Source organism: Tenrec ecaudatus, chromosome 5, assembly GCF_050624435.1.
Source record: "Tenrec ecaudatus isolate mTenEca1 chromosome 5, mTenEca1.hap1, whole genome shotgun sequence".
NCBI classification, from domain to species: Eukaryota; Metazoa; Chordata; class Mammalia; order Afrosoricida; family Tenrecidae; genus Tenrec; species Tenrec ecaudatus.
This window is the reverse complement of record NC_134534.1, coordinates 85,198,960-85,219,552: the sequence shown is the minus strand read 5'-3', so window position 1 is coordinate 85,219,552 and position 20,593 is coordinate 85,198,960. Positions and strand designations below refer to the sequence as shown.

At 40.7% G+C, this 20,593-nt stretch overlaps 1 pseudogene; it reads right to left on the bottom strand.

Annotated features, from left to right (window-relative positions):
- Positions 1-11,805: 11,805 nt before the first annotated feature.
- On the bottom strand, positions 11,806-12,610 carry LOC142449148 (CCA tRNA nucleotidyltransferase 1, mitochondrial pseudogene; annotated as a pseudogene).
- Positions 12,611-20,593: the final 7,983 nt, after the last annotated feature.

The following is a 20,593-nucleotide window of genomic DNA, read 5'->3' as shown; positions in this document are numbered from 1 at the left end:
TCCGAATAATATCCTCAATTACTTTCTTTGTTTTTAGGCTCTATGTCCTTTTATCCATGTCTATATCTCCATTAAAGTTAATGCATTTCATAATAAATTGTTTGAAAGATTTCAAAGACTCTCCATTATCTAGAGTAAAAATTCCAAGGACCACACAAAGCCCTTTTATCATGGTCCCTAGTTATGCTTCCAGGAACTGTGGTGGGACCATGATTAAGAGCTAAGTTGTGAACTGAAAAGTGATACTTTGAATATCCCAACCACTCTGCCCAAGAAAGATGTGGTAGTTTGCTTTTGCAAAGATTACTGTCTGAGAAACCCTACTGGACAGATCTCTTCTGACCTGTGAGGTCACTATGAGTCAGAATCCACTCGATGGTGAGGGGGTTTTGTTGTCTGTTACTTATGTTTTAGCTTCCTCTCTGGTCTTGGTTACCCCCAGTGACACTTTGCACTTTACGCTTCAACATCATGAGCTGTTCTTTGGAACCTTCACATGGTTCGCATATTTGGGCACCCCCCGCCATTTCTTCCAGAGAGAATTCATGTCTCCTCCTTGGCTATGATATTCCTGAACCCCTTATTTTTGTTCTGGGCACCTAGCTTATGTCCAGAACACATCTTCCACTATGATTGCCACAGAGTTGCCCCAACACAGGCACTAATTGTGTCCTTCATTGTTTCGAAATGCTGCTGGAAGTGTCAGTCCGTTGTTGTGAAGTCTTCTGTGGTTGACGCAGATTATCAGCATCTCCCTCATTTGCTCCAACAGAAACAATGCTGGTCCCCATGGCGCTGGACAGTCATTAAGAAATGGAGCCCCACCCCCCAGCTCCCAAAAAGGAAAAGAAATGGAACCCAAGTTAGAAGTATAATCACCGCCTGTCATTGTGATCTCTTGTTCACTTATTTGTCGTGACAACATGTGTGAAGCAAAATAAAATTACTAAGTCTTGTCAGTGTCTACATTGTCAAAGATTAGAAGATTTCCCCAACATTTTTGTGTAGGTTCTCATATGGGACCCATACTTAATCTGTCTGTGGGCCTCTAGGGAGCCTCGGTGGTGTAGTGGTTACTTGCTGGGCTGTTAACCACAAGATCAGCAATTGGAATCCACCAGCGGTTCTTTAGGAGAAAAAGGAGGCTTTCAACTCCTGTGAAGAGTTATAGTCACAGAAACTCACAGGGACAATTCTACTCTGCCCTGTCCCTATGAGTCAGAAACAACTCAATAGCCGTGAGTTTGGTTTAGGGCTTGGTAGGGCTATAGCAACGTGTGTTGCTTCTTCTCAATACACGTTCATAAAATAACCTCAGCCTCTAACACTTATTCCACAAAGAGTATCTAATGAATCAAATGAGAATGGATCAAGCCAAAGTACTTAAATTTGTAAATTATACTTCTTGTTTCTATTTGTAACTTTATGTCATTAGTTTTTATATTACTATTACTACTTTGATGAAGTATATTTATTGCATTGATCAGCATTGCTTATTTTCTAAACAGACAAAATAACTTGAACATAGTCACAACCAAAGTCATAAATATTACCCCAGTTCTAATTTTCCTTTGGTGGTTCAAGTAGCACTTCATAACAGATGTGAAACGTATTTGAGATGGGCCAGTTCACTCACTGTCACTGCAGTCACTGCTCATGTATGAATTATACTCATTAGATATTTTGCTCTCCCTCATTCATTTTCTCCCTCTTTTAACCCTCTTTCCTTCTTTTACCCCCTTATTTTACAAAATATTTACAATGTCTGAAAAAAATAATTTAAAAAAATCTCTTTCTCGGGGACTTCCGGGAAGATGGTGACGGAGTAACACATACAAGAGGAACTCTGCAGAATTCAGCCGAGGAGAGTTGCTTAGAGGGAAATTCAACACTGCTGGACCACAGGAGGAGCATCATAAAGATAAGTAGGCACAGACCCTGTTGGATTGGGGAAAGGAACGCAAGCTCACCTTGGGCACACGGAAGAATTACGACCAGTTGAGATGCAAACATGGCAAAAGGAGTTTATTTTTCTAGCTTGAGTTAGGGCTTTCCTCCCTCCACTGCCCAGCGCAGCAGGGACCCAGCGTCCAAAAGGGAATCATCCCCGAGTTCTTTGTTCTCCAGGCTTTTATAGGTTTAGGGGGCAAGGGGAAGTCCAGGATTATTATTCTTTAAATTTATTGGAGAATATTTCTGGTGCCAGTCTTGTCCAGCAGTGACTTGCCAGTAGGGTCGCATGTGTCCTCCCGATTGGTCTACCTACGGTGGGTGGTTGCCTGTTGCACACTGTGTCCCATTGGTCAGCTTTTTTTTTACCTATGCTGACACCAATCACTCCTGCCACACCACTCTATATCCATGCTGGGATTGATAATTCCTGATTATGGCCACACAGAACTCATCAACAATAGTGACAATTAAGTGTGCTTATTAGGGAAATAGGTTACCACAAACCAGGATCAAGAAACCATAAGGATCCAGTCGTTGGTCTCCTCGACCAGCCACTATGTCTCTTTCCTGCAGGTTATCAGCCTCTCAGTCATGTACCAGTCAAGTCTCAGCCAGGGAGTCCTTGGACTTTGCTTCTATGGGCCAGGAAGCCATCCTGCCTGCTACTCTGTCCTCCAGTACCACAGTCGAGGGTCAGAGGAGGGCAAAGTACCCCAATGTCTTGACACTGCTTTCTAAGTCTCCACACCTTTGTCCGTGATAAAACTGGTCTTGGCCTTGGCCACTTTCGGCAGAGATTTTGAACGTGATCTTCCAAGGTCCTCAGGGTTTCTCTCTTCCCTGTTGCTTCAAAGATGACTCATTCTTACAGCCAGAGCACTGGAAACGCAAGCTGATCAATCGTCTCTATTGTTCCACACACTCGGTTTGATGGGTTCCACCGAGACTTGGGTAGACGAGCCGTAGTCAGAAATCTCACTCCACCTCATATGTATGGGTCCAGCTGTGAGTCCTTTTATTTTCTTTATGCTGTGGCATAATGCACACCGAAGGCCGTCAGGTAGCCTTCTCTTCAGCAGTGAGGGCTGTGTTGTGTTGTCTGTGCATCACCAAACAAGGTTGTGTTGTCTGTGTGTAACCGCAAGTTCCTAGTGAATCTTCCTTCTTCTGATGCCAGTCTTCTTCATAAAGCCTGGCTTCTCTAATTATTTTCTCAGCATACAATTGAATCAATATGCTGAGACTACAACTATGATCTTTATTCATTCGGTTCAAATGATTCCCTCTTGGTCTCTGTAAAGTTTTTGCCGTAGAGCAATGAAATGTTCTGGAATTCCCCTTATTTTCCAAGTCAACCATAATAAGTTTATGATCCACAGCCATGAGGTGGTTTCAAAAATTGACCACTCCATTCTATTTGTGTTACACAGTAGTCACCTGGTGGGAATTATAGAGATTTGTGTAGAAGAGGCAGATTAAGAAATTTCACTCCAGCACAGATGTAACATAGTTATTTTTAAAATTAGTTTTCAGAAACACTATTTCACAAGTAAAATTCTCTAAACATCTGTGGGATACTTGAGAATTCTACATTGGGCATTCTCCACTTCCTCCAGATCAATCTCATATATTTGGGGACTGAATTGAGCAGAAAACAAATGATTTTCAATGTTTTGGAACTACATTCTGTTTCATAAAATCTCTGTCAAATTTTTAAAAATTATTTTGACCAAGCATCTTATAACATTTGAGACAGAAGAGGATTCTTAAGCTGTGTCATCATGAAATCTTTCTGCCTCAGGCTTCTGGTGGCTGCTTTGTGTACATAGTCCCTAGGCTGCACTCCAGCATGTAACTTTGGCAACCTCCAAAACATCTGGATTCCTGGCCTTCTATTGGCTTTACTTCTCCGGTGTCATCAGCAGCAACCAGCTGGTCATGGAACTTAGATATCTTTGGCTGCCAAAACCATGATTTGATCATCACTTTAGTTTGTGGAAAACAAACAACAACAAAAAAAACCCAGGCAAACTCTAGTGCTTCACAGACTTCAGCCAAAAAGTGGCATAAAAAATAAGCTAATTGCTACTTCAGGGATGTGACTTATGAGAGTACATGTAAGCGAATTTCCTTTGTACAAGTTTTAATCCAAGAGAAAGACGAACAGACCCGCATATGCACACTGAAACTTATTGAGATGATCAAGACTTCGGTAGTTATAGCAGCGCTTCACAACCTGTGGGTCATGACCCCTTTGGGGGGGGTCAAACGATCCTTTCACAGAGGCCGCCCAAGACCATCGGAAAACACACATTTCAGATAGTCTTAGGAACCGAGACACCGCTTCTCTATCGTCTCCAGGCGGGTCCGCCCACATGCAGATACGCCCACATATGATGAGTACCAGGTGTGAAGACTGTTACCCATGCTACACCATGCTTCAAGACAAAATTTCATTTATTTGTAATTAGAAATACATATTTCACAATATATATGTATATATTGTTTCTGTGATGAATCACTATGCTTTAATTATGTTCAATTGGTAACAAAGAAAATACTACATCCTGCTTATCAGATAGTTACATTACGATTCATAACAGTAGCAAAATTACAGTTATGAAGTAGCAATGAAAATAATGTTATGGTTGGGGTCACTACAACATGAGGAACTGTATTAAAGGGTCGCGGCATTAGGAAGGTGAAGAACCACTGATTTATAGCATCTTTCAGGTAAATTATTCAAAAACTGATCCATCCAGCCAAAAGGCGGGTCATTCAGACTGATGTACACAAACAGCATGTATACTCACTTTACCAGGAGCCTCTTCTAGAATAATCAAAGGAGAAAGCTGCCGGCAGGTTTGAATGTTTCCTAAAACTCTAGTCAGAGATTCTTGTTTGCTTGGCGAATGCTAAAACTCCTCTCAAAGCACTGCCCATGAGTCCTTCCGGTGTCTTTAAAAATTAGGGGTTATTGGACTTAACCAATCCCCATGACTGTGGTTTAGACCATCTGCTTGTACTATTTTAAAGGCTTTGGGGAATATTGTTATAGTTGTTGGATACCATTGAATCTGCCCTATTTCATACTAGCCCTCTGTACAACAGAATGAGCTTCCCAGTCCTTCATCTTCCTCACGATCCTTGGTATATTTGAACCAATTGTTTCAGGCACTTGTATCCCGCTCCTGGAAGCTCAGTCTCTTTTCCTGTCTTCGATTATCCTCTACTCTACAAAGGGTCATGTTCCTCTCCAGGGACGGCTTTCTCCTGATAGCATGTCCATTGTGCATGAGACAAAATCTCACTGGATTCCCTTCCAAGGAGCTCTCTGTTTGCACTTCTTCCAAGAAAGATTTGTTCATTCTCTTCACAGCCCATAATATATTTAATAGTCCCTGTCCACACTAATTCAAATGCACCAATTTTTCTTCAGTCTTCTTCTTTTTCCAAATTTCACATGAATGTGAGATCATTGAAAAAAATTATGGGTTGGGTAATGTGCCTGCTAGTTCTCATAAAGATAGGTTTGCTTGTTAACACTTAAAAAAATGGTAACAAATTTGTCCAACACAATTCACTTGACTTTTCTCACTGCTGTTTCCAAGAGCTTTGGCTTGGGGATTCAAGTAAGACAACATTCTTGACGATCTTTTTTATTTTATTTTTTGTATACTTCTTGTCTCAATTGTGAGGATTTTTGTTTTCTCCAAGTTAAAGTGCAATCAATACGGATGGCTGTAGTTTTTGAACTTCATCACCTAATGCTTCAGGCCTTCTTAATCTTCGTAAACAAAGATTGCATCTTATCACAGGTTGTTAATGAGTGTTTCTCCAATCCTGATGCTACGTTCTTCATGTGCTCATCATTTATTGAATAAGTGTGGTGAAAGAATATAACCCTGATCCACACTCTGTCCTGACTTTAAACCACGGTCTTGGTTGTGGAGTTTAGACCGTCCTCTTGTTTGTTCAAAGACGGCCTTTTGGTTTGTGCACACGTTCTGCGTGAGTACAGTCAGGTGTTCTGGAATTCCCATTCTTTGCAGTGTTAGCCTTTATTTGTTGTGGTCCACACAGCTGAAGGCGTTTGCATACTCAGTGAAATACAAGCAAACATCTTTCTGGTGTTTGTTGCTTTTAGCCAAGAGCCATCTGATGTCAGCAATCATATCCTTCATTCCACATCCACTTCTGAATTGGGCTTGAAGTTTTGGCAATACTCTGCTAATGTTCTACTACAACCATTTAAAAATATCATCACCAAAATTTTACTTGCATGTGATATTGTCAGGTACTTTCTAAATCCTGTAGAATCATCTTTCTTTGGAATGGGCACAGATATACTTCTTTTCCAGCTGGTTGGTCAGATAGCTGTTCTCTAAATTTCTGTCTAGACAAATGAGTGATTCCACATTCAATCCATTTGTTGAACTACCTTAATTGATTTCCCATAAATTTCTAATGTCTTATTTTTCACCATTGCCTTCATTGTAGGGTGTACTTCTTCCTTTAGTATTATTGGTTCTCAGTCATAGGCTACTCCTTGAAATGGAACAACATTGACTAGTTGTATTTAGCACTGTGCTTCTGTGTATTTCTTTCTTTTTTAATTATATGCATGCACTATTCAATCTTTCCCATATAATTTTCATATTGTATCTCAAACCTTGAAATTTCTTTAGTCTTTTCCCCCAAAGTTTTATTGGAATTATATAATCCACACACCATAAAGTTAAATTGTTTAAATATTTTTAAGAGTTTTACAAACCTCACCCAACTAAATTTTAGAACACATTTTTCATTCTTCCCCCCCCACTTTTTATTTTGCTTAGTTTTATTTTGTTGTTGTTGTATTTCTTTAAATCATTTTATTAGGGGCTTATACAACTCTTATCACAATCCATGCATACATCAATTGTGTAAAGCACATTTGTACATTTATTGCCCTCAACATTTTCAAAACATTTGCTCTCTACTTCAGCCCCTGACATCAGCTCCTCATTTTTCCCTTTCCTCCCAGCTTTCCCCTTCCACATGAACCCTTGATAATTTATAAATTATTATTTTGTCATGTCTTGCCCTGTCTGACATCTCCTTTCACCCACATTTCTGTTGTCTGTCCCCCAGGGAGGAGGTTATATGTAGATCCTTGTAATTGGTTCCCACTTTCCAACCTACCCTCCCTCTACTCTCCCAGGATCGCCACTCATACCAATGGTCCTGAAGGGATCATCCACCTTGGATTCCCTGTGTTTCCAGTTCCTATCTGTACCAGTGTACATCCTCTGGTCTAGCCATATTTGTAAGGTAGAATTGGGATCATGATAGTGGGGAGTGGGGGAGCATTTAGGAACTAGAGGAAAGTTTCATGTTTCATCGTTGTTGCATCGTACCCTGACAGGCTCATCTCTCTGAAACCCTTCTGTAAGGGGATGTTCAGTGGCCTACAAAAGGGCTTTGGGTTTCCACTCCGCACTCCACCTGTCATTCACAATTATATGGTTTTTTGTTCTGATGATGCCTGGTACCTGATCCCTTTGACACCTCGTGATTGCACAGGCTGATTTGCTTCTTTCATGTGGGCCTTGTTGCTTCTGAGCTAGATGGCCGCTTGTTTACCTTGAAGCCTTTAAGTTCCCAGGCACTATCTATATCTTTTGATAGCCAGGCACCATCAGCTTTCTCCACCACATTTGCTTATGCACCCATTTGTCTTCAGCAATTTTATCAGGGAGGTGAGCATACAATGATATGATTTTTTGTTCTTTGATGCCTGATAACTGATCCCTTTGGCACCTCGTGATCACACAGGCTGGTGTGTTCTTCCATGTGGGCTTTGTTGCTTCTCGGCGAGATGCCCTTTAAGACCCCAGACGCTATATATTTTGATAGCCGGGTACCATCAGCTTTCTTCACCACATTTGTTTTTACACCCTCATTGTCTTCATTGATTGTATCGGGAAGGTGAGCATCATAGAATGCCAATTTAATAAAACAAAGTATTGTTGCATTGAGGGAGTACTTGAGTAGAGGTCCAATGCCCATCTGCTACCTTAATACTAAAGCTATAAACATATGCACATAGATCTATTTCCCCATGCTCATATATAAGTTTATTTATGAATGTACATGTTTTTATTTAGACCTCTATAAATGCCCTTTGCCTCCTAGCTCTTTCCTCTATTTCATTTGACTTTCCTCTTGTCCCACTATCACGCTCAGTCTCCATTTGTGTTTCCGTAATTCCTCTTGGTTACATTACCCTTGATCATGCCCTACCAGGTCTCCTACACCTTCCTCACCACCGATTTGGATCACTTGTTGTTCCCTTGTCCCTGGGTTTGTTAACACCACTTCCTTTCCCCCCACTTTCCCCTCTCCCATGTCCCCCTGTTGTTTTCTCCTCCAGATTGTTCATCCAGCCTATCTTATTTAGACAGACCTGCAGAGACAATAACAGCACAAAAACAAGACAGAGCAAAACCAAGCAACAATATACAACAAAACAACAACAAACCAATGACAAAAAGCAAAGCAAAACACAAGAAAGTAAAGCTTGTAGTTAGTTCATGGACTGTTTGTTGACCTTTAGGAGTGTTTTCCAGTCCAGTCTGTTGGGGCACCATACCCTGGCCCCAAAGTCCACCTTCGGCATTCCCTGGGGACTTTGCTGCTCCATTCCCTTGCTGTTCTGTTGCACCCCTTTAGTGTTTTACCTTGGTGTGGCGGGATCATTCGTGCCAATTCCCACACTGTGTCTCCCATTTTTTCATTCTTATACCCATTATTATTAGCTCTCCAATACCCATGGTAACGTAGTGTTTATGTGTTGGGCTACACCCTGTAAGGTCAGCAGTTGAAAGCTACCATCCACTCCCTGGGGCTTTCAGCTCTTCTTAAGTATTAAAGAATTAAAGTCTTAGAAACTTACAGGAAAGTTCAACCCTGTCCTATTGGGTTTCTATGAGTTGGCATCAACTCAATGGAAGTGAGTTGTTTGTTTTTATTACCCCCAACCTTCCCTGGCATAACCCTAAGGGACTACTAATCTAATTACCGCCTCTAATGATTACCTATATTGGATTTCCTATAAGGAAAATAAAAAGTTAAAACAACAGCAATGAAATATAGAAAATCTCAATAGAAAACAAAGCAGAAAAAGTTGTGAACACCCAATGTGTAGAACTCCTCAGGATATAATTGAATTGTTGAATTGTCTGAAGTGCCAATAAAAGTATTTTTATAAGTGGAAGATAATAGAAATTATTTGAATAAATTTAAAATGGGTTAAAAGGAAGGCAAATGGTAACACAAGAAGATTTTATGGTTGGGATCTATGATCTTGGCAATAAAAAAGAAGCTGGAGATCACATTATATAATTTTACCACACTAATAATATATTTGTTGCAAAAGTCTTTTTCCAACAACATAAATGGAGACTATATGTGTGGATGTCACTTGATAAACAAATCAAAAGAACTACAAATTCTATTGTGTGATTTCCCACTTCGTCTGTGTCCCCAAGATCATATGTTCCAACTACTGTTCTTTCCTCTTAGTTTCTAACTTTTGAATTACAATAACCAATAATTGCCAATACATCCGATTTCATGTTTGATAAATTTCAAACTGAAGATGTTATAGAATTCTTCAATTTCTGCATCACCAGCTTTAGTGGTTGGTGCATAAATTCAAATAATAATTGTATTAACTAGATTTCCTTGTATGCAGATAGATATTATCCTATCATAGACAGCATAGCACTTCAAGATAGATCTTGAAATGTCCTTTCTCATTAATACGACACAAATCCTCTTGAAAATTCATTCTTGTCACAGTAATTCATATGATCTTCTGATTCAAAACAGCTAATACCAGTCCATCTCATCTCATTAACTCCTAGAAGATTGATCTTTGTGCATTCCATTTCATTTTTTACCTCTTCCAATGTTCCTACATTCATACTTTGCACATTCCAAGTTCTGATTATCAGTTGATATCTGCAGCTGTTTCTTCTCACTTTGAGCCATATCTCATCAGCACATGGCAGTCTTGAAGGCTTTACCCCTCTGTGACTTTGTGGTCACCTCTACTTTGAGAAGGAGCTCTTCCTCAGTCAGCTTTGGAAGGCCTTCCTGCCTGAGAGACTCATCTTCTGGCACCATCTCTGACAATGTTCTGCTGCTATTCATGAGATGTTCAGTATTTTACACTATTGCTATGCTATGCATAAGTTTTTCAGTGGCTAACTCCTCAGAAGTAGACAGTCCATTCTTTCTTCATAGTCTGCTCTTAGTCCAGAAGACCTGATGAAATCTGTCACTTTGGACAGTCTTGCTGATATTTTAAATACCAGTGTCTTAGTTTCCAACATCACAGCAACACACAAACCACCACAGTACAACAAACTGACAGATAAGTGATGGAAATCTTATAGAATTGCCAATTTATCTATTCTTATAGACTATAATAAATTATCAATTTATGCCCCAAGCCTGCTCTTCACCCCAAAGGCATGAATTAGGTGAGAATGCTTCTTTGCTATTAAATATATCAGTGTATCTTCTTTTTTCTGATGACTCAGATTTGTTAATTGTTATATTGTCCTACTTACTTTCCATGAGTAAAATTTTTAAATTTGTTCTGTGATGTATTTAAAAGTAAATTCAAGACATCTGTATTATGTCAGATTAGGTGGAGAAACAGAACCAGTGACATTCATATGCATGTAAGAAGAGCTTTATATTAAGTAGCAATTATCTATCCAGAAAGTGTCCCATCCGGGTCAACTCGAGTCCATAATTCAGACTCATACAGTCATATTCAATGAAAGAGAATGCAGGCAGATTACAGGTCAGTGGGTGCAGCATTGAGTGAATCCAAGTTTAGTGGAAACATGGCAGCTCTCTGACTCCACAGTCCCAGCAAGCAGGAGGCAGAACAGCAGAGAAAGAGGAGAGAGAATATTTCCCAGGACCTTTCTTTTTTTCTTTTTCCATTTCCAAAGAGATTGTTTATTAAGACAATGAGCTTAAGAGTACACCTCAAACTAATTTACCTTCGTTAGATATAGATAACGAAGCCATTAAGAAAAAGTATTAGCTATATGTATCTTCCACCTACGTCAAGACACATTTACATTCATGTTATTTAAAGGCATATACATTAATCATTTGCCTTTCAAGCGTAAGCTTATTACAGAATTCAGTTTAAGAACTGGTACATAAAGCAGACAGTGGTTTCATAAAGTAACTTTTTCAACTGAAAGCATTCTTTCTCCTATACCACTTTTGAAGATCAATCTTAGGAGAAGCCAACTCTATGTTCTTAGTAGGAACTACTCCAAGGGAATTCTAAGGTTCCACAACATAAATCAGGTCAAGAAGAGGTAGACGTTAGTGTAGAGCTTGGTGCCTAAAATGTATTTATATTTCATAAAGACCTTTACGCTTTTAAAAAAAGTACTAAGAGCAGATTTTTATTCTTCAGTATATTCAAGTCTCTGAAAACTCAACAAGGGGAGGGTGGGGGTTAAATAAGAGGGTGGGGGGACTTTAGGTTTACCCATAATTTTCCACCTTTTAGTAGCCAGCCCAGCATCAGTTTCTGGTCTTTATGTAGCTCAGAAGTTCGTCTTTATCCATTTGGTATCCACTTTTTCCCCACTCTTCTCTCAACTGTTGTAACAGAGCTCCAATTTCTTTTCCTGAAAAAATTCCCACTTTTCTGATGTCATGGCCACTGACAGGAAACAAAGGGATGGACCACTGCTGCATTTCCTTCAGAAGACACCGCTCTCCTTGGACTTCAGTAGTTCACACACACGACCAGTCGCATCCGAGTCCCTAGACTATGTAAGGGGCCACAGCAAGATCATACATAAGATTAATCAGGTGCTTTATATGGTTACCAACAAGAATTTATTTTGATTCTACCCAAATCCTCTCTCCTGATATTCCTGCCAGGCCTTTCCCATTTTCTGCGATTGCTTCCAATGTTTTAGGATCATGGTCACCAGGTTTTTCAACAATTCTTCCACAAAACCTGAAATATCTTAAAATTCGAAGATAATTTTCTCGCATTCTCTGTTTAGCATGTCCAACAAATCGAACTTTCTTATTTTTTAAATCTTCATAACCATTGAAGTAATCAAACAAGTTACCATCAAAGCCTAGAAACACAGAAGGTCTCTGCGCTCAGCATCTTTCTGCCTCTCAGTGGTAAATTCTACCTCAGCATGTCTTCCATCTGTGACAACATCAATCCGTAGTGTCGTAATTTCAAACTTTTCTTCATGAAGCCTGGCAGTGATTGTTCCACGTTTTCCGCCTTTGTTGTCGATCATTCGAATCCCAGCGGACTGAAACATCTCCTTCATCTGCGCAGGGGTGGCTGTGGTGGCAAAATCCACATCTTGAGGCTTCACCCCATTTAATAAATCCCTCACGGCTACTCCTGCGATCCTTAAATCGTGGTTTTCTTCCACAAATATTTCTGTCAGACTCTTCAATCCTTCTGTGAAGAGTGATTGGAATTCAGGAGATTGTAACTTCATTGTAAAGAGATACTTCTTTAGAAGGCACAGTCTGCTCCAACTACAACTCAGTAAGGGTCTAGGCCAGGGATGCAGGTACCTCAACATCTGGAAAGTCACCAACCAGACATCTGCCTTCAGCTCCTCAACTCGCTGCCGCGGCCTCTCCCAGGGACCCGGCCTTCAAGAGGGCCTCCCACAACCCCCATGTGACAGCTCCCCCAGGCCTTTCTTAGAAGAAGACCACACCCACAAGAAGACAGGCTGTGACTTGAATGACAGGCTGGATTATACCCCTCTACTTTTTTTTCTTTTTTTACATTTTATTAGGGACTCATACAACTCTTATCACAGTCCATACATATACATACATCAATTGTATAAAGCACATCCATACATTCCCTGCCCCAATCATTCTCAAAGCATTTGCTCTCCACCTAAGCCCTTTGCATCAGGTCCTCTTTTTTTTCCCCTCCCTCCCCACTCCCCCCTCCCTCATGTGCCCTTGGTAATTTATACATCGTTATTTTGTCATATCTTGCCCTAAGGGCAATACAGGGGACAGCACCAGAGACACTGTGGGATTTGCACCTGACCTGATCCCACCACACCGAGGCAAAGCACTGGGGGAGTGCAGCGGAACAGCAAGGGAATGGAGTGGCAAGGTCCCCAGGGAATGCTGAAAGTGGACTTTGGGGCCAGGGCGTGGTGCCCAATGGACTGGACTGGAAAACGCTCCTAAGGGCCAGCAAACGATCCCTGAACTAACTACAAGCTTTTCTCTTGTGAACTGTTTGGTTCTGTTCTTTGTCAGTGGTTTGTTTTTGTTGTTTTGTTGTCTGGTTGTATACTGTTGCTTTGTTTTCCTCTGTCTTCTTTTCCTGCATGTTAGTGTCTCCACAGGTCTGTCTGAATAGGACAGGCTGGATGAACTATCTTGGGGAAAAACAACGGAACCAACAGTTCCGGGGGGACTTGGGGTGGGGGGTAGGGAGGGTAAGGAAGTGGTCTTAACAAACACAGGGACAAGGGAACAACATGGGACCCCAAATGGTAGAGAGGGGGGAATGGCAGTCCACTTTTATGTATCTTCAACTTGACATAAAATTAAATAACTACTACACCATCTACCTGCTTTTTTTGTTTGTTTTTATTTTTAAAAGAGGGCTAGATTTAATTAAATAAAATATTCTTGAACTATTTTCCTCAAAACACTAGTTAGCGTCTTCTGAGGTAATAACTGATAGAATTGATAGAAAGGGATTTAAAACACTTGCACATTAACATATCAATGATACTATAAATGGCTGCAATAAAGCAACCTATGTTGTTTTGCCTAGAATTCCTACCAAATCCTTTCTCTCTAATATGTAATACAATTTGGAAACCACTGTGTGCAAGGCTCTTATCTGGAAAGAGAAAGAGGTATTTACATGACAGCAGTTGCTGGTACATGATCCTACCTGGAAAATGGATGACTAGCTTTTCTTTCATTTTGTTGTTTGCTTTGTTATTTTATCCACAGTTATCAGATATCTAGGATGATAGAACAGAAAGACATGTAAGATATGTTTTAGTTACAAGAACCAACTACACTTTTATAACTAGTTCTTTTCTGTAATATTGTTAAGACCAGGCTGAATGAAATTTATCTATGAAAAAAGTTTAAAAACACAATGTGCTTTTCGATATTTTATTGTATAGTGTCTGACTGGTAGGTGCAAAGCAAGAACAGTGAGGCTTCCACGCTCAAATGCCACAGATGCACAGAACCTAGAGATGCAAGCTTCCCTTTTCTCTCCCCACAGCTAGCTCTCCTCCTGAAACCCAAGTAGCACCAGTCACTAAATACTAGAACTTGGCAAAAATATCTTACAAATTCCACTAAAAGGTGAAGATCAAATACATCCATCACTATAACACACATCAATATATAGAAGATAAAATACTCAACAGTGGGCCCATCAGCCATGTAATGGAAAAATAAGCAAAATAAGTCGAAGTTGCCAGTGATTTTATTTTACTTAACCCACAGTGAATGCACGCACTGAAGCAGCAGAAAACATACCGACCTGGGCACATCTCCTGTAAAATTGCTATTTAAAGTTCTAGAAGGCGCAGATGCCACCATGAGGGCATGAATGGCCAAGCTATATATATATATATATTTAAAATCACCGAATATCTAGATGGATGCTGGATAATAATTCCGGAAGACCAGGGAAGACTTCCTGCTTTTGAACTGTGTTGCCGTTGGGTGCTGGCTCATGCTGACCCTAGGAACAGCAGAGCGAAGCGCGCTGGGTCCTTCTCCATGCTCACATTTGTTGTGATGCTGCACTCCCTTGTTGCCATCGCACTGAGGGGCTTCCTCTTTTTTGCTGCCCTTCTACTTGAGCAAGCATGATGTCCTTTTCCAGGGACTGCTCTCCCCTGACTGTAAGTCCAAAGTGTATGAGACAAAGGTGCAGCAGTCTTGCCACGAAGGAGCGTTCCTGCTCTACTTCTTTCAAGACAGGCTTGTTTGTTCTGTTGGCGGTCCAGGCTGTTGTTGTTATGTGCCATCGAGTTAGTTCCTCCCATAGCGACCATATGGACAACAGACCCAAACCATGCTCTGTCCTGGCCATCCTTACAGTTGTTCCTGTGTCTAAGTCCATTGTGGCAGCCACTATGTATAAGCCTCCCTCTTTTCCACTGCCCGTTGACTTCACCAAGCATGCTGTCCTTCTCCAGGGACAAGTCTCTCCTGACAGTAGGTTTAAAGTGTGTGAGATAAAGTCTTGCCATCCTCGCATCCAAACAGCACTCCGGCCTGACTTCTTTCCACAAAGATCGATTTGGCCTCTTAACAGTTCATTCTTCATCCATCTTAAGCCCATCCCAACTTTCACATGCCCATGAGACAATTGAGAGTACCATGGTTTGGTGCGACAAAGTCCTATAGATTTTAAAAATTAGTCCTCGGTTCATTGTGCCATTGCTAATATTTCCCCCTAATCTGAGGACGCTCTTTTTACTCTTTTGAAGAAGTTTTGGGTATGTTGGAATATAATGCATCTCTTAAAAACAGTGATGAAAAAAAAAACAGTGATGAAATTAAGAGTCACCTCATGACCTGTAGAGACCTAGAAAGCACTATTCTTAGTGAAGTCCATCAGTGACAAAAGGACTGCTGTTGAAGGACACCATTACTGTAAGGATAAACACCACGACATAGAAAGGCCTCCGTTCTTAGGCATGTGATCTTCTAATCCAATCTGCCAAGCAATAAGCTGGGCTGTCTGCTTTATGCTCATGGCCCATATATCACACACCAATTAATACATTTTAAAAAACACTTTGTGAGAGGACATCTTACCTTAGTTGGGGTCACTTCCACATCTTGATGGGGAAATGGAGAAGAACAATCAGTGGCCTTCCATGGTCACTCCAAATAACCAAATATTTCTACAAGAGTGCTCCATGAACTTTAATGAAAACTCAAATCCAGACATGGAAGGGGGTGATCTCTGTGTCAGAGAAGGCAATTTCGCTTCTGTTGGTGTGTAAACCAACTTGTCATTGGGAAAAGTGCTTAGCATTGTTCATACAGACTCCTAAAGGTCCTGAATAATGCTCAAGATGAGGGATTTCTGATTGAGTTTCCATCCAATTCTTGGTGACCCAGACAGTGTGTTAGAACCAACCAGGACTTTAGATTTTGTCCTTTTGTGGTGCCCAACATTCTTCATAGGATACACCAGAAATATCTGCTTTTGAAACTCCACTGTCTCAGGTTGAGTTCTTGAGATGCCAAACCAGTGATGCTGGCATGTGTGTGGATATAGAAAGAAATTCCCATCAAGAAACGTCGTATACAATTGTAGAAGTACATAAGTCCTGTCTAGTTCAACTCCATATGTCGTGGGCTGACTTGCATAGCTGTAGAAGCTGATAAACAGGATGATAAAGCAGGAAGACTTCAGGTAAATGAATCTGATGTCAGTTGAATTGATCCAAGGTTGACAGTCTACTGACATCTCCTGGGATTGGCCATGCAGCACATCAGGAGCTCAACAAACCAGATGTAGAACCAAGATTCACCAGAAGGTGAAGGGACAAAAAGAGCCCAGCTCTGCTCAAGGTCTCTCTTATGCACATGACCACACCCCCAAGGAAGTACCTTAACCCAGGTATAATCTCTAACCATCACACCCTCTAAGTGAACTGAACTTTTCCTTAAACTCACCTGTGGCAGATTCTAAAACCCAAACTCACTGTCATTGAGTCAATGCAGCCTCATAGCGACTCCCTGTGGGTTTCCAACACTATAACTATTCATGAGAGCAGAAAGAGCCCAGTCTTTCTCCTGCACAGCTGTTTGGTGGTTTCAAACTGTTGACCATTAGGATTGCCGCCCAATTCATGACCACTATGCCACCAGGGATTTTCTGTAGCTGAGTAAAGGCTCTGATATACTCCATTGGATTTAATACATACTCCATTGGATTTAAGACTGACATGCGTAAGTGTTAGAAGAAGTAGATGATTACTATCCCAAGGTGATAGGGTTGGAAGCCATTGGACTTTGGTTTAAATCTCTTGCTTTGAGGGTGCCCAATATTTGGGAATTTAAGACTGCCTATGTTTATTATCCTACTTTCTTTGCCTTACTATGACATGTCTTAGTCCACCAAGCATAGGACACCTTAGCAAATGAGTGGTCATGAAAGTTTTGCCCTAACCCCAACCCTCATTGTTTGCATAGTGTCCAGTCACTTCAGTTTGTAATCTGTACAAGTCAACTATCCATGTATTTTAGTCTAAAAGACTGTCAAATACATGTTTATTTTAGTTTTTAAATGAGTGCTTTAAATTCTATACCATTGGCTAAGTAAATTATAATACCAATAGGATTAGGAACTCTGGTGGCATAGTGATTATGAGTTGGGTTGCTAATGGCAAGGTGAGCAGTTTGAAACCACTGGCTGCTCTGTAGGAGAAAGACAAGGCTGTTTACTCTTGTAAAGAGTTACAGGCTCAGAAACTCACAGGGGCAGTAATACGGTTCTATATGGTCGCTATAAGTCAAAATTTATTCAATGGCAGTGAGTATCAATAGAACTGCTATGTTCCCCATGTGGACAATATATAATATTCCACAATAAAATGAGAATAATATCTCTAAAGAAGACCAGGGACATTTATAAACAATAGGTACATAAATGAATTTTGAGCTTACACTTAATCATAAACCTTAATTTAAGAATATTAGTTTGTATGACAGCCCTACTCAATACTTGTCCTCATGAAGAAATCACTGAAGATATGGGTGTTATATGAAAATGTGGTGAAGAAATTAGATGGTGCCCAGCTATCAGAAATAATAATAGCATAAGGGGTCTTAGCAGCTTTTCTTTTTTTTTTTAATTTTTTAAAATTTTTTTATTTTAACAATTTATTGGGGCTGATACAATTCTTTTCACAGTTAATACATATACATACATCAATTGTATAAAGCACATCTGTACAGTCTTTGCCCTAATCATTTTTTTCTCTTTTCTTGTTTTACATTTTATTAGGGACTCAAACAACTCTTACCACAATCCATACATATACATACATCAATTGTATAAAGCACATCCATACATTCCCTGCCCCAATCATTCTCAAGGCATTTGCTCTCCACTTAAGCCCCTTGCATCAGGTCCTCTTTCCCCCCCCCCTCCCTCCCCATTCCCCCCTCCCTCATATGCCCTTGGTAATTTATACATCGTTATTTTGTCATATCTTGCCCTATACGGAGTCTCCCTTCCCCCCTTCTCTGCTGTCCCTCTCCCAGGGAAGAGGTCACATGTGGATCCTTGTAATCAGTTCCCCCTTTCCAACCCACTCACCCTCCACTCTCCCAGCATCGTCCCTCACACCCTTGGTCCTGAAGGTATCATCCACCCTGGATTCCCTGTACCTCCAACCCTCATATGTACCAGTGTACAGCCTCTGTCCAATCCAGCCCTGCAAGGTAGAATTCGGATCATGGTAGTTGGGGGAGGAAGCATCCAGGATCTGGGGGAAAGCTGTGTTCTTCATCGATACTACCTTAGCAGCTTTTCTTAAAGCAAGCAGTCATCTAAGTGAGGTGACAGCTAAGTCCACATAGAAGAAGCACGCCAACCTATGTAAATACCAGCAAAGAGGGAACAGTATTAGAGCTTAAGTTCTATGCACTTGGTTTCCAGGAGACTGTGGGTAACAGTTCAAGTTCCAGATCCATTTGCCGCATCCCCAAGCGATTCGGCCTCTGGAGAATCCCATCTGATCATTGACTAGGGATGTGAATCATCTTGCTATGAGACAGAATGCATTGGACTGTAGGTTAAGTCTGATATTGTTTACAATTTAACACCTTATCACTTTCTCTCTCCTTTGACACATCTTATATTTGTTCTATTTTAAAATTTTTTTTCGACTTCCTTTTGGATTGAGGTATTTCTGTGTTTCATTTTCTAATCGTTGTGTTGGTGGGATGGGGAAGCAGTGTTTTTATGTTTTTCTTTATAGGAAATCAAATCTACAGAGACAATAGCTGGATTAAGAGTTTCTGGGGGTTGTGGCAAGGAGGGGGTGAGGGCAGTGGAGACTTAATAATAATGAATGCAGGTATGAAGAAACGATTCTAAAACTGATTATGGTGATGGTTGTACACATCTTTCTAATTTTTAAATTATTGAGATGTATGGTATGGGAATTTTCTTTTAATAAAAGAGAACAAAAAATAAGTTAGGCAAGAAGAGTTTGAATATTATAGATCGATTGATACCTTAGGAAAATGCCTTTGCTTATATAAACAGCTGCATGAATAATTTAAATAAAAAATCACTTGTTTTCTGCTGAAACACTGCACATTTTCTAACCAGTCATTTTGGTCTCCGACAGTGTGACCTGTTGCAGTCTGTGACATCACTTCAAGGCTCCCTCTCTTGCCTCCATCAGTTCTCCGCTCAAACATCACCTGCACTCCTTGATTTGTTCTAAACTTTGCAGGCCTGTGTTCTGTGGCATATGTAAGCAGATCATGCAATGCTGTAATACTGTATCCATTACTTTTTAATAACTACTACAATTGTTAGAATAAAGTTTTTAGTGGGATAGCAGGTCATATATTGGACTACTAACCACAAGGTTAGAAGTTTGAAACCACCAGGCATTCTGTGGTAGAAAGATGACTCTTTCTACTCCTGTAAAGATTTTCAGTCTCATAAATCTACAAGGGCAAGTCTGCTTTTTCCTACAGAGCCTCTATGAGTCTGAATCGATTCTATGTAAGGGATTAAAAACTAGGACATTTGTTGACTTCTGCATAGACTCTAAAAACATGCGTGCTAGTCCAGATACATTAGAGAAACAAATCCACAGAAGCTCATATGTATAAGGGAGAGTTTCATATAAAAGGCAAGCAGACATCAAGAAAACATCCCAACCCTGTGCTGCCCAAGCCCACAAGTCCAACATTAGCCCATATGTCTGACACCAATCCACAAAGTCCTCCTCCATCTCAAAAACACCTGCAATCATGCCTACTGCAGGAGGAAAGCTGAGTCAGTGAATGCGTAAGCATCTCAGCGCTGGTCAGGGATCTCCACATGGGTGCTCCAGCACCCGGGGCTGCATTGGGGTAGGTCCATGTGGCTTCTCCTCAGGGATCTCTTACAGGAAGTGCGCCTTGGCAGCTGAAGCAGGGGACTGGCACCCTGGTCCGACCATCAGAAAGCAAGAGACCTGAAAACTAGAAAGACGAGGCTCACTGAGTCATTTCTCTCCCCGCCCTTCAATTAGCCCCACATGTATTTATCTGCCAGGTTGGCACAATAAACTTTAATTATCTCAGCATATGAAGTTCATGTTCTGGAACTGTAAGACTATTGCCAAAGCCACATGCCTGGAGGGAAAACAAGGGGGAGACCGAAGTTAGAATGAGGTAGCTAAAGCGATGGCAGCAGTATTGGGAGGACCTGTCTATCCCGGAGGAGCACACCAAAGCTGCAGTATAATTAGAAGTCACACATCATTGTTGCGTGCTGTCAAGTTGATTCCAAGTCCTAGAGACCTCGTGTGAT